General features: G+C 48.5%; 1 long non-coding RNA gene across 1 annotated transcript; it reads right to left on the bottom strand.

Annotated features, from left to right (window-relative positions):
• Nucleotides 1-630: 630 nt before the first annotated feature.
• Nucleotides 631-12,183, bottom strand: LOC113480896. Its single transcript, XR_003398566.1, has 3 exons — nucleotides 11,967-12,183; nucleotides 6,398-6,481; nucleotides 631-1,228 (listed from the first exon to the last, which is right to left on the bottom strand). It is a non-coding gene; the product is annotated as an uncharacterized LOC113480896 (long non-coding RNA).
• Between the last annotated feature and the right edge of the window lie 1,038 nt (nucleotides 12,184-13,221).

The raw sequence follows: 13,221 nt of genomic DNA, 5'->3' as shown, positions 1-13,221 counted from the left end.
CAATGCGCCGACTCCAAAAATCTGAAAAGACAGCCATGTGTATTTTAACAAAGTTAAAGCCCAAAGCTTTTCATTTCATCCTAATGGATAGCAAAGGTCATTCTCCAGTTGATAAATGACGACAGCACTGCTGCATTTGTCTTCTGGCTGGCAGTGCTGGATTCCTCTGAAGTTTGTGTTAATGAGATTCCTCCTACCACAGAAACAAAATCCTCCAGTGAGGCACTGGCACTGGATTTATCGTGAAGGTACCTGTTCTGCATGAACACAACAGGATAAATGCAACTTCCTACCTCTCTGGCGAGGTGCCCACAGCAGCTACGTCCTGATGGAGTGACGTTGTCTGTGCCATAAATCCCAAGCGGTGGGAACTGACTCTGCAACTAGACATATTTCTTCTTCCTATGGCTCAGTTGAACAACATTTTTCAGAAGGAACAGGTATCAGCAAAGAATTAAAGGGTAGATTCTAAATTTCCCCCTTGGGAAAAACACCTAAAATAAAGCTATCAGCCTGAATCCTGTAGGGATGTTATTTATTTTGCTTGCAAAGCCACCCAGCAACATCCAGAAGCCATGGAGTTCCCAAGCTGGACCGTAAATTAGCAGAGATAAGTGCATGTGCTTAACTTTGCTCTTGTGTCTTGCACAGTGAGAGGTGGATGAATTAAAGCTGTAGGAGATGCAGGACCTCTCTTCCAAGAGTGAGGTAGGAGCCATGGGGGAAGAATGAGACCAGACAGCAGCACGGAGAGTGAGATCCTTCTACAGAGAAGGATGTGGTAGGAAGCTCAAGGAGCAGGCACAGGTGCTGTAAAATCCCCAGAAGAGCAAGCACTCTCCTCCTTCTCCTCTTCTTCCTCCTCCATCTCCTCCTTCTCCTCCTTCTGCTGCTCAAGAAGCCCAGCAGACCATCAGGGAGGCACTGGGAGGAAAAGCCCAGATGACAACATCTCTGGAGAAGAAGTCCTAGCTGGAGCATCAGCTGCCAAACTGGACGTGACTAACTTGATCCCTTGTCCCAACTCTTTACCCCAACACCATGAGTTTTGAGGGCTGTTCCAGCAAGGAGACAGACTTTCCCAAAGACGTGCTGCATCTTCACAAACATGCGCAGACCTCTGGTTTCTTCAGCCCTCAAATGTACACATATATAACCCTTTCTTTGAGATGGAGACATCACCTACAGTTTGGTTCTGGAGACCTCTGTTTTTTCCAGCTGCTTCCTTCTGCGAAGACAGGACAGTCCTTAACACTGATGAGTGACATGAAGTGATTAGGAATGCTTCAAACACAGGGCCTTGTCCTTAAATTACACAGCCCATTAACAAACCCAAATTAAAACAACACTATTAGCAGGAGATCTGAGGGAGAAGGTGGCTTCAATTTTCATACAGATGACACATAACTGATTACCAGAGATTTAATATGCAGATAATAGTCCTTCAAATCCAGTCTTACCAATTGCAATTGTTCAAGTACAGACTAAGCCCTCCAAAATCTTGAGACTGACGCTGAAAAAAACAGATGACAGAAAGCACTGCCTTTTTTATTATTATTATTATTATTATTATTAATTTCACATTGGCGTTTTGAGTTTTCATATTTTGAAACTGCTCAGTACCCACGACAAATGAACTTTACGTTTAAATAACCCATACAGGGCTGTTCTGCACGTAGTGGAGGAACAGAGTTAGGTAAGAAACTCTGGGCAACTGGTTGCCCAGGTACCCAAAAGGCTTTTTATCTTTTAATGTATGAGATAGCACCTGTGTTATTCACCCTAACCAGGACAGCTTGTGGGCAGCGAGAGTTGCTGGGGAGTCACCCAGCCACTGGCCAAGAAACACAGTTCACATGTACCCATCATCTTTGGGGACAGTCCCTTGCGGTACAGGACCTATAACATATGTGGGAGCCACAACACGACCAGCATGTGCAAGTCACTTAGGAGCAGGAGTGGTTTTAAAATGGCTCACCTGTGGCTATTGTCTTCTCCTTCTCTCTTTGCATCTGCTTTTTCACGGTCAGCATCCCCACCAGCATCTTTCTAGGCCCTTTGTGCAGAGAGAGGACCGCAATGAAGGCCTTGCACTGCCTTGAATGATCACACACTTCTGCAGAGCCCCGTGACTTCACAGCCTGAAGCACCCCTGGTCTATAGGATGGCCAAAACAGGGCTGAGCATTACCCCAGGGGATCAAACAACCCCCTCGGTCCCAAATCAAAGGGCAGTAATTGTGCTCAGAGCTGACACATGATGAGCCCTCCTGACCATCATGCCTTTCCCATGCTAGGCAGCAGACATGCACACACAGCAGCTCCTTTCATCCTGACCTCCAAAAGCCATCTCCTTTCAGGTGGCCACACAGCCCTCTCTGTTCTCATGACTTCGCCACCCGCCTTTGCCTCTGGACAGGCAAAGAAACCATCACAGAAAACTTTAAAGAACTGCCACCACCCAAAATGACATAATCATAATCCTATAATGAGAATATAGCACATTATAATTTGCAAGGGGGGGGAAACCTTGACGTAAATTGCTTGACTCTCTGATTCACCAACCTGAGTGCAATTATGGCACATCAGTTATGAGGTATAGATACTTTATGTAAGAGTCAAAAAGGGAGAGAGCATAGCAAGAGTTTCTCTATCCTTGCCTGCCGTGCAGGACCCGCTCAGGGAAATCTCAGCACCCGCCAGACCCAGTCCATAGTGCTTGGGGTCATTATTTGCACCCCAGTAACCCAAAATGTCCCACTCATGGGCCAGGACTCACCTCTCCAAATGAAAGGAGCCAGAAAGCAACCTGCACTGCCAAGACTCCACAGCCTAAGCAAGCCCAAGGACTAGTTTTGAGTCAGAAGTGTGCATTTTGGTGCACGCCTGAATTGCTGCCGCCACCGGGTTGCTCTGGGGACAGGCTGCAGCCAGACCTCCCCTTCCAGGCACAGCCTCCGCGCTGCAAGGATCAGCTCAGCAAAGACTCGCTCCAGGTGCTGCAACGCTGCGGCAAGGGCTCTCAGAGCTGCTGGAGCTTTTAAGCATTAAAACACAAATAAGATTTACTGGAAGTTGCTGCAATTTCAGCAAGGCTGAGTTACGGGCCTCCCTCCCCACTGAATGCAGATGCTGCTATAGGAACCGAATGCATTTCTTCCAGGGGGGGGTCTCCTTCGAACCCCCCTCTGACACCTCCATATTTCCCACCCCGGCACTTTGTCTCCATCCTGGGCTCTGCTAATAAAACACAAAGCTGCATTTAAATAAGAAGCTGTGACAGTCCCCAGGCCTGTTAAAGGTTATCACAGCTGAATTACTCATCCTGGAGAGGAAGGCGGAGGGAAGCAGCTGACTCACATCACGGCAACCGTGGGGCCGGTGAGACAGGGCTGCTATATGAGCACGGGCCATGATTTTCCTCCATAACTGCTCTTTTTTTCCTGACTGCTCTCTCCAAGTGAAGCACTGACAAGCATGAGAGAGGCTTAATTTCCCATATGCATGTGTGTGCGTGTACCTGCATGGGGATACGGCTGCTTTTCCACCTGGATATGTAACATCTCTGGCAGCCTCCGCATGCCTCGTGTAGCCTAGGGGTCTAACCTTCTTCCCAAAACTTCCCCCACGTGCTGCACATCCCATCCTTACCCCAGCTCACTTCCTGCTCTTTATTAAGGGAAAAGCCAGCTGATAGGCATGTACCTAAATTACCCTAAAGCCATGAAGGCTTTTATCACAGCTAGAAAACCCTGGTCACCCTAAAGGATACACCAGAGCCTTCTCTCTGCCACAGGCAGGCTCAGCCCCTCTTCCAGCATGGTCCAGGAGAGCCTTGGTTCTGCTGCATGGTGGGGAAGGCAGGCTGTAGGCAGATATATTGCAAAAAGGTAATTTCTTGGCATGGCACTGAGTCAGAGCTGTATTTTCTGCCTTCTGACAACATTAGCCAGAACATCCAGATGTCCAAGGTATCTCTGGGTGAATGGACCCATAAAGTTGACCAATTCTTTCTTGGTTCAGGGCATGGCCAGAGTATAAAAGCAGGCTCTGGGGAGCTGTTTTTACCCAAGCCTGACCTTTCAACCTTGATTACTTTATAGCAGCCATTTAAAAACACCCGCCAGGTTTGTGAAAACACCATGGGCAGCACCTCCTGGGAATAGCATGGCTAATGAAGAGCTGGGAGAGGGCTGCAGAAAAGATGCTTCTTGCTTTCCCCATGAAACACAGCAAGCTCCTCTCCCAGCTTAGCAGCCGTTCCTTTTTTTTTCCAGCCGTCTGTGTTATTTTTGTGTCGCTTTGCTAGTTAAAAATACCCCTTGCCAGCAAGAACGGAGTTATTTGGGGCACCCTTGTTTATCTTTGTTTGGAAAGAGCGCGCACTGCCGTCAGCTGCCTCCTTCATCCTAAAAATCATCTTCTGCAAAAAAACATTGATCCTGTGCTTGGTCCATGGCCCTGGAGAGTTGCTCATGGCCATGATGGGATTTCAGTCAGGCCCAGTGTCACCAAGGAAAGGGGAGAAGGACACAAGTGCTTGTCAGGTGTAGGGAATGGAGGAGATCTCTCCAGTCTCTTCCCTGGCCATCAAAGTTTATGACTTTTGAAGGGATTCCTGCAAGCATATCCCTGGCTGCAGGAAAAACAAGAAAATATGGGTCTGGGCATCAAGGTGAGCACATTGGGTGATTTTTGCTCATTTAGCATCTCTGTGGCACCAGATGCCTCGAAGACCCTAAGGAACTGGCTGCAGCAGGAAGCCAGTAATGACCATAAATAATTTGTGGGTGAAGCTAGAGCTGATCATGGAGCAAGCACAGCCCCAGAGCCCCAACTTCCCTCCTGCAGCCATCACTTCAGAGGGAGAGACAAGATGGGAAGTGTTCTCCCGACACCTTGCCATGGGCACGTGGGGAAGGGGGTGCTCAGGAAACCAAAAGTCCATTCAGGATCCTGAACAAAAATAATTTGACAGTGCTGAAAGCCCAGGATGTTCATTAGTAACCACAACTGATTGCTAATCACGGCCAAGGAGCATCCCCCGAACACTGCTCACCCAAACAGCATGCTGCAATTCGTTAGGTCGGGCAAAATTATCTCCCCCGCTCCTTGGCCATCTTTGGTAGCTTTTATTTACTACAGGGCATTTTAAGACCCAAAAGCATTCCTGGGGAAACTGTAGTACCCTGTGCTCAGCAGTGCCGTGCCCTCATCAATGAATCAGGCCTTTCTTTCCACCCTCCGACAACGCTTTTTTTTCCAGGCTAAAGTAATCAGGGAGTAAAAGTCTGGAATCTAACCACAGAGAGCACAAAAATATTTAAACAAGCTGGTTTAAATCAGGGCTTTGACTTGCTTTTGTAATGGCCTCTTTGGTCAAGGCTTGAACGTGCTGTTGCATTTTGAAGCAGAAAGCAGAGGATGGGTTTGTTCCATCCACTCTCGGGGCGAACATGAAGGAGAGGCATGGCCTGTGTGCTCCAATATTCAAGAGAGGGGAAATAATTTCTTTAATTCTCATCTTTTTAAGTGATTTTTTTTATTAACCTGCGCAGGGGTGGTTTTGATCCAAACTACAGTCAGCCGGGCTCCCACTGCTCATCCCCATCCATCTCACAGCTGCCACTGCACATGGGACCATGTGGAGGAAATCTTGGAGCACCAGAGGTAACACCAATCCTCCCAGTGACCATTCTCTCTTAATTTCTGGTTTTTCCTCTGTCTCCAGGCACCCAGAGGAACCATGTGCCTCAGTTTCCCACCCATCTTCCCTCTCAGTATCCCTAGAAAACATGTCAAACCCAAGCCCTGCAGCCAGCAGTGGCTGGAGCAGCCCAGTCTCCATGCTTTCCAAGGTAAATAATGACTTTAATTAGGAACTATGTCTAATTAACCACAAGGAGTTGATGACTCAGCTGACTGTCAAAAGCCTTTTTTGCTCTAGTCTTGAGTTTTCACAACTTGACCCTGTGCCTGCCCCGTATGCATCAGGGCAGACCCTGAAGCTCAGGAAAATAGGAGTTACACCAGTTCCTTCAGGCTGGCCTCAAGCCATGTACGTCTTTCTGAGAGAGGTGGGTAAAACCCCTCCTGGAAAGGAGATTGTAGTCATCCTCATTTGAATTTTAAAAAGCAAACAAGCTCTGTTGATTCAGAAGTTACATTTAGACTCAGGGTGGTAAATAATGCAAGGTTTGCTCTTTTTATCAGCTCGCCTGGCAAATCAATTGGAGGACTCAAAAACGTATTGTCATCATAAACGAATGAATTCATTAATGTCCGTTGTTTGCCTTCGTGTTTTAATCGAATGCAAAGCAAATACATCCAAAGAGTGTTTACTGAGACAGTCAACCCTAGGCAGGCAGGACTGAGATCTCCTGCTGGTTTTAATTTACCTGGAAGAAAGAGGAAACAGAGACGACAAGGTGGCAGGATCTCAGTGCAGATGACTGGCAGGCTTGGGACTTGTATCTCCTCTCCTATGCATGCCCCAACAGAAAGAAATTAAGCTTTTGGATGTGCTATCCAAGACCCCCGCTCCTTGGGAGGCATCTCAGGAGTGGAGGCACGTGTCTGGATGAACTCACCCCCCCCCAAGCCCGTTGTCTTGCTGGCGGGAGAGATTTTATTCTGTTTAAAGCCTCTGGACAAAGCCTTACCTGTGGAAACCATATTTCTTTAAATAGTCTGTGCACCCTCGGACAGCCCTTGCTGTATTCCCTTTCCGTGAATCACCAAGACCCAGCCAGAGCAGCTGTACTGGTGGTTATATGTGTTCAGCAAATATGTTCTTTGGCACCAGGCTGAGCGGTTTCTTCACAGACCTTTTGATGTGCAAAAGGGGAAAGATGCAAAGTGTCTGCTCCCTTGCCATCACACAGTTTCGGGAGCAGTAACACACAGTCCCATCCAGCCCCACGAGCCTGTGACAGTGGTGGGCAGGCTGGTGGGGGTCTGGAGAACACCGAGAGGTTTGTGTGTCCCCCTCCTTGAGGCACTGGGGAGCAGGCTCAGATCCAGGCACAATGTGGGATCCAGCTCTTGTGCCCTTCCCCATGTCCCATGGGTCCTCCTGGGACTTCGGCAGCGGGAACAAGGGAAATTCACGGCATTTGCCAAACATCCAGGTACCTGCAGCCACAGCTGGCTGGAAGGCATTGCAGATACTGCTCTTCATAGATTTAAAATCTATAAAAAGTTGCTTTCACCCCACTTGCTCAGCAGCAGAAATGACCCTTCTGCTATCCCTGTGGTGTCATCTTGGCATGGCCCCTGTGCAGTTACGTAGGGATTAATCTGGCCCCATATAGTGACTGCCTCAAACGGAGCCGCCGCCAAAACCAAGCTCATTTGCACATATTTATCGTCAGAAAAAAAATAGCCGCTCACTGATCCAGAACATTCATCTCTAAATATTTACAAAGCATTATTTATCCGAATGAAAGAGACATTTTTCCACTCAACAAACCAGGCATATGGTAGTGGCGTGCAATAGGAGATGAATTGCGCCGGGTAATTCTAAACAGATTTAACGCCAGCAATAATTATTTTTAATCAGACAGAAAGTTCCCTGGGTGATAACCGAACATCTAGCATTTGAAAGTAATTGCGTCGGCCCGCATTGTCGGATACTGTTTGTTCAAATATGCTTGTTGTGCCTTCTGATACTTCAGTGCAACTTCAACCCCCCCTCCCTTTCCATCTCCCTTGGGGGTAAAAAAAAAAAGAGAGAGAAAAAAAAAATAAAAACCAAAACCCAAACCCCAAGCCCTCTGTCATTTATTTCAAGCATGTCTTTTAATTACAGCACTGCATTTAGATAGTGTACAAAATATTCTGGGCTGGATGCCTATTTAACAGACTCCCTGGTTGCTGCTTGAAGCTGCTCGGCAGAACACTGTGAATCATTATAAAATCTCCTACTTCAGTACATACCGAGGAAAATGAAGAACAAAATGTACTGACAGAAAACATTTAAGAAAGAATGACACAGGAGGAGGGATTTTGCCAGGCTTTGGTTTTTTTAAAGGAGTTTGATAGATGCTACAGATGAACCCAGCAGGTTCCCAGCCCCGAATCGCTCTCCCCTGTGCGGCAGGTTGAGGTGTTTTGTGTAACCTGCCTGTCCTCGCGTCAACAGGCTGCAAAGCTCACAAATACCCTTCCAGGGGCTCTGAGCTCCCCGGCTTTTTTGTAATGCTAGGAGACCGCACCTGGAGAAGATATAGAAACCTTTGGCATCTCTTGCTGTCAAATCATAAAATCACAGAATAGTTTGGGTTGGAAGGGACCTTTAAAGATCATCTAGTCCAACCACCCTGCAGTGAGCAGGGACATCTTCCACTAGATCTGGTTGCTCAGAGCCCTGTCCAGCCTGATGGTGAATGTTTCCCAGGATGGGGCATCTACCACTTCTCGGGGCAATGTGGTTAACTCATTTTTAATGATGGCTTTACACTCTCTGCTTGTCACCTCCCAATCTCAGCTGTGAGGGAAGCGAGGAGGAGGTGTTTGTCCCTGGAGCCTGTGTCCCTGCAGGTGCAGAGCCCCTCGCACCCCACAGCACATCACCCAGGGCTCCTGGTGCCTGCAACTGGGAAGGGGACAGCAGAGCCATGTTCTTGCACTGGGACCAGTACCCCTCCCCATAGCCTTGGAACCATGACCCAGTGCCACATCTGGGACCCCTCTCGACCCCCAGGCAGACTGGCATGGCTGTAGCCAGGTGATCCGAGCTCCCTTGCTACTTGTTTTTGGCTGGGGAGGTGAGGAGTGACAGCAACACGATGCCAAGGACAGGCTAAGCTGGAAACACAAACGATGATACAGCCAGAGGTGAGCAGGGCACACAAATAAGACTAATGGCATATTAATGAAAATTAAGATCTACCTGGGAACGGCTCGACCATCTGGTGACTAAGCCCCTGTAACAAGCTTACACGCTGCCCTTACCTGGGCTCTTGTTTACGCAGTGGGAGTGTGCAGCAAACCCTGGACCCCCCCCCCATCAGCTCTGGGCTCAAAGTTGGTCTCCTGCCACCATGAGAAGAGCAAATCCCCCTGCTCAGTCCCAAACAGCAACATCTCAGAAAAGATTAAGTTATGTTTCTGGCAGGGCTCAGGGTTTCCAAGTCCCCTACAATTACAGTGACAATTACAGGGCTGCTAACTGCTGTAGTTGGAGTCAGGAAAACAGTGTAGGGTCTGCTGCAATTTAAGGGTTTATTCATGTAGTTTCCAGCTTAAAGGAATTTCGATTCCTGCTGAGGGGTGTAACCAACACCGGGACCTCATTGCCTAAACCTGCATGAACACACTGTGGGGGATAGTTCTGGCCCTGACAAACCCACAGCTAATGATCAAGGGTGCAGAAGAGATGAGGAAAAGCAGCATGGAGAACGCATGGTTCAGCTTTTCATTTCTGGTCCAGAATAATATGATCCCAAAAGGAAAATGCTTTGAGTCTGATGATACTCACAGATGCTTGGGGCATCAGTCTCCTTGTCCCTGAGAAAACTTATCCAGGAGAACCATGACCATCTACATCACCTGGGGACATTTGACTGGAGATGTGTCTCAGAGCCCAATACCTCTTCCCAGAGAGGTTCAGCTCTGGGCCCCCCAACATAAGAGGGACATGGACCTGTTGGAGCGAGTCCAGAGAAGGCCACAAAGATGCTCAGGGGGCTGGAGCCTGTGAGGACAGGCTGAGAGAGTTGGAAGGTTCAACTGGAGAAGAGAGCAGTCTTCCAGTACCTAAAGTGGGCCTACAGGAAAGCTGGAGACGGACTTTTTACAAGGGCATGTAGTGATAGGACATGGGGTAATGGCTTTAAACTGACAGAGGGGAGATTTAGATGAGATGTAAGGAAGAAATTCCTCCCTGTGAGGGGGTGAGGCCCTGGCACAGGCTGCCCAGAGAAGCTGTGGCTGCCCCCTCCCTGGCAGTGTTCAAGGCCAGGTTGGACGGGGCTTTGGGCAACCTGGGCTGGTGGAAGGTGGCCCTGCCCGGGGCAGGGGGGTTGGAACTAAATGATCCTCAAGGTCCCTTCCAACCCAAAGCATTCCATGATTCTACAAGAGCAGGGGAGTTCAGGAAATCACCTGGGGGATCCAGCATAGATCCCATAAAGACAGGCCCACTCCACTAACCCCCACGGCTCTCCCTGTGTCTGTTAGTGTATTTCCAATAAACCAAAGGAGGTGACCACCAAAGTCAGGAGTGCAGCTGATGAGAAGCAGGCTTTTCATTTTCAGTTGCAGGACTGGTAACAAAAAACATCTTATTCAGCAAAATCTGTCCTATGCACGTGAAAATTGCTCTAACCTGGTTCTAAATGTGATGGACATCTCTGATCCTCCAACCACTGGTGTTCAGAAGAGACAAATGTGATTTTGCTTACATCCCCAGAGCCTTTGCGCTTGGCTGGGCTGGAGCACACAGCCAGCACGCACAGGCTGAGCTGAAACACGGGTTTTTCCAGCAAGTAGAAAGTTCAAGGAGAATCATTTTATGCCTCTGAAGTGATATCACCAGGCTGAGAAAGTTTAAGGCTTGAGGTTTACTAGTCAAGATTATTTTAGGCAGGAAAAAAACCCAGCACTGCTTCCTCCCAAGGACTTGGGCAAGTGCGGGAAGATAACTCTTGACTTGTTTTCCACCATGGCTGGTGGCAGCCCTGGTGCTCCTGGGGAGAATTCTGGGAGATGCTGGGAGGAACTTGCAATACAACCTTGGGCTGGACTCTAAATACACCCAGGAGAGACTCACCTGCCCATGCCAGCCCCAGCCGGACGCTAGACATGAGACCTGCCAAAAACCTCCAGCATTGACCTTCACTTTCAAACAAACCTCAGCTCCCCAGGGCCGCATGGTGCTTTTGCTGTGTTCCCAAGCAGCCACACTAAACTTTGAGATGATGCACAGATTTACTGGTGCTGGGCTCGGAGGCGAAATGATCGCTCCTTATTGCCAGCATCAAAGCCGTGCTCTTCCAAGGCACAGCGTTATCAGCAGTTCATTATTCCTCCCGCCCGCCCGGCCTCCTTATACTGCCCTAATAAGACGAGCGACAGAAGTCAAAGGCATCATTCTGAGAAAGCTCTCAGGAACTGTTCATCAAGCTTGCCCTTTTATAATGAGAGCCATCTAATTTACATGCTCATTTAATGTTATACCCTACATCTGACAGCACATTCCAGGTGCCTTCTTCCTTTATCTGAAACCCAGCCCATTTACAAAACCAGCATTTCCCTTAATTCATAATTAGGTCACTGTGACCCTGCACGAGCTTTAGCAAACCCCTTTGTGTCCAGAGAGCAGAGGCTCCCAAATGCTTTATCCAAACAACCTCATCACGAGGTTAAGCATATTCCAGTCCAACGAATTAACAGATCTGCAAGCTTCGTCCAGTTAACAAAACTGAAATGCCTAGGGGAAAAAAATAGGGAAATCATTCCTAGGTCTGTTCCTACTGCAGAAGAAACACCTTTTCCCCCAGGGAAGCCTCTCCCGCTTCCCTCGCATGACCCTTTCCAAAATCCCAAGTCTGGCTGGCAGCCCGCAAACCTCCCTGCAAGGGCCTATCCCAAAAGGCACCAAGAGGACTTTACGATTCATCTGTCTGGAGGAAATATTCAAGCTAACTGGGGGGGGGAAAAAAGTCAATTTTGCTTATTTCTGGGCTGCTGATTTAGAAAGCATTAATGCAATATCGTGGTTCCCATAAGAGGAGCAGTACACAGCAGCTCGGAGCGGTTTTGCTGTGCCCACATTCCCCCGCGCATCCTTCTCTCAGGCAGAGCTGAGCATCCCCCACCACGAGCATCCTTCATCCCAGCCACTCCAAGCTCCCGCTGCCTCCCCTGTCCCCGGGACGCAGCACCACGCAGCCTGCAGCACTACTTGCCCCACTTTTGAAACGCTCAGACCCCACCAAATCCTCCAGTCCGTGCCTGCCTCACCAGTTGAAGCCGCGCTGGTTTTATCATCCTCTGCGTACTCCTCAAAACAGCCCTGGGACCTTTCAGCATCACCGGGGCACGGCTCAGCTCCCCAGCCCAGCTGAAAGGAGCCGGCTCGGGCACAGCACTCACCCAACCTGTGCACAGGCTCATTAACTCTGCTGAGCACTCAGGGACTCATAACTATTGCTCTGCTATTGCTCTGCTCATCAGCACAGGACCCACGTGAGCTCATTTACAGGTGCCTTTGCATTGCTGCCTCTCCTTTGGACCTATAGAAGGGACCTTGCTGCCAAGCCCCCGTGCTAATCCTGATATCCATCCAGCCTGGTGCAAGGAGGCGTTTTCAGAGATTCCATTTTTTTTTTTTTTTAAATAGCATGGGATAAGCATGAAGAAAAAAAAACAAAAAGTCATGTGGTGCTATTAATAGTCACTACTAATATTACCATAAGCTCAGGGTCACCGGGGCGCTGTGGATGCAAGTCAGGGAGCTCACAGTAACACGTACCCAAAGGGATTTCCCAGCTCAGCCCCCCGGTTTGCTGCAGGCACAAACAGCCCTGTCAGATCTTTCATCAATTTAACAAGCTCTGCCTTAAAATTAGTTTTGAGGTCTTTCACCCCCAACAATCCTATTAGCCCCAGCCGTCCCAGGATTCTATAACTGTGTGCAGATCTCCTCTTAGATTTATTCCTGCCCAGTTCAGAGCGATTTGTTTTTCTGCTGACATCGCCCTTAGAGTTAAATCAGTTTGCTTCCCTCCCTGGTGTTTACATTCCCACTGTATTTATAGACAGGCATCACGTCCTCTCCCAACCTCCTTGGCCAAACACAGATGATATTTTTCATATCCTTGCCTAAAATAGGTCCCTTTTCCTCTGCCTTTCCAAGCGACCCTTTGCTGCACCTGCTGCAATTTAAACTCAGCCTTTCTGGGGCAAAGACCAGAACTCTGTGGCACTCTCCCAAAGAGATTCCCTAGGCATTTTGCAGGGTGCTTAGATATTTCCTCATCTCTATTTTGCTTATTACACTTCAGGGTCACATTTTCCTTTTCCCCAGCAGCTTTGTATATAAGTTGCACATAGCAAAAGCACCAACAGTCTTTCTCCCCCTTGTAATGCGCGCTCACGAGCCCCCAGTTTAGTGGAAAATCTGCTTCATCTCCCAAATTCATGAGCCAAACCTTTGCAATATGACATTTTGCCCTGTTTTATATCACCTCTAACCCACCCCCTTGCTTTTGTAGTC

Source organism: Athene cunicularia (genome assembly GCF_003259725.1).
Source record: "Athene cunicularia isolate RWA chromosome 5 unlocalized genomic scaffold, athCun1 chr5_part1, whole genome shotgun sequence".
Classification (NCBI taxonomy): Eukaryota; Metazoa; Chordata; class Aves; order Strigiformes; family Strigidae; genus Athene; species Athene cunicularia.
Note: the sequence above shows the minus strand (reverse complement) of the source record. Positions and strands in the feature narration are given on the sequence as shown.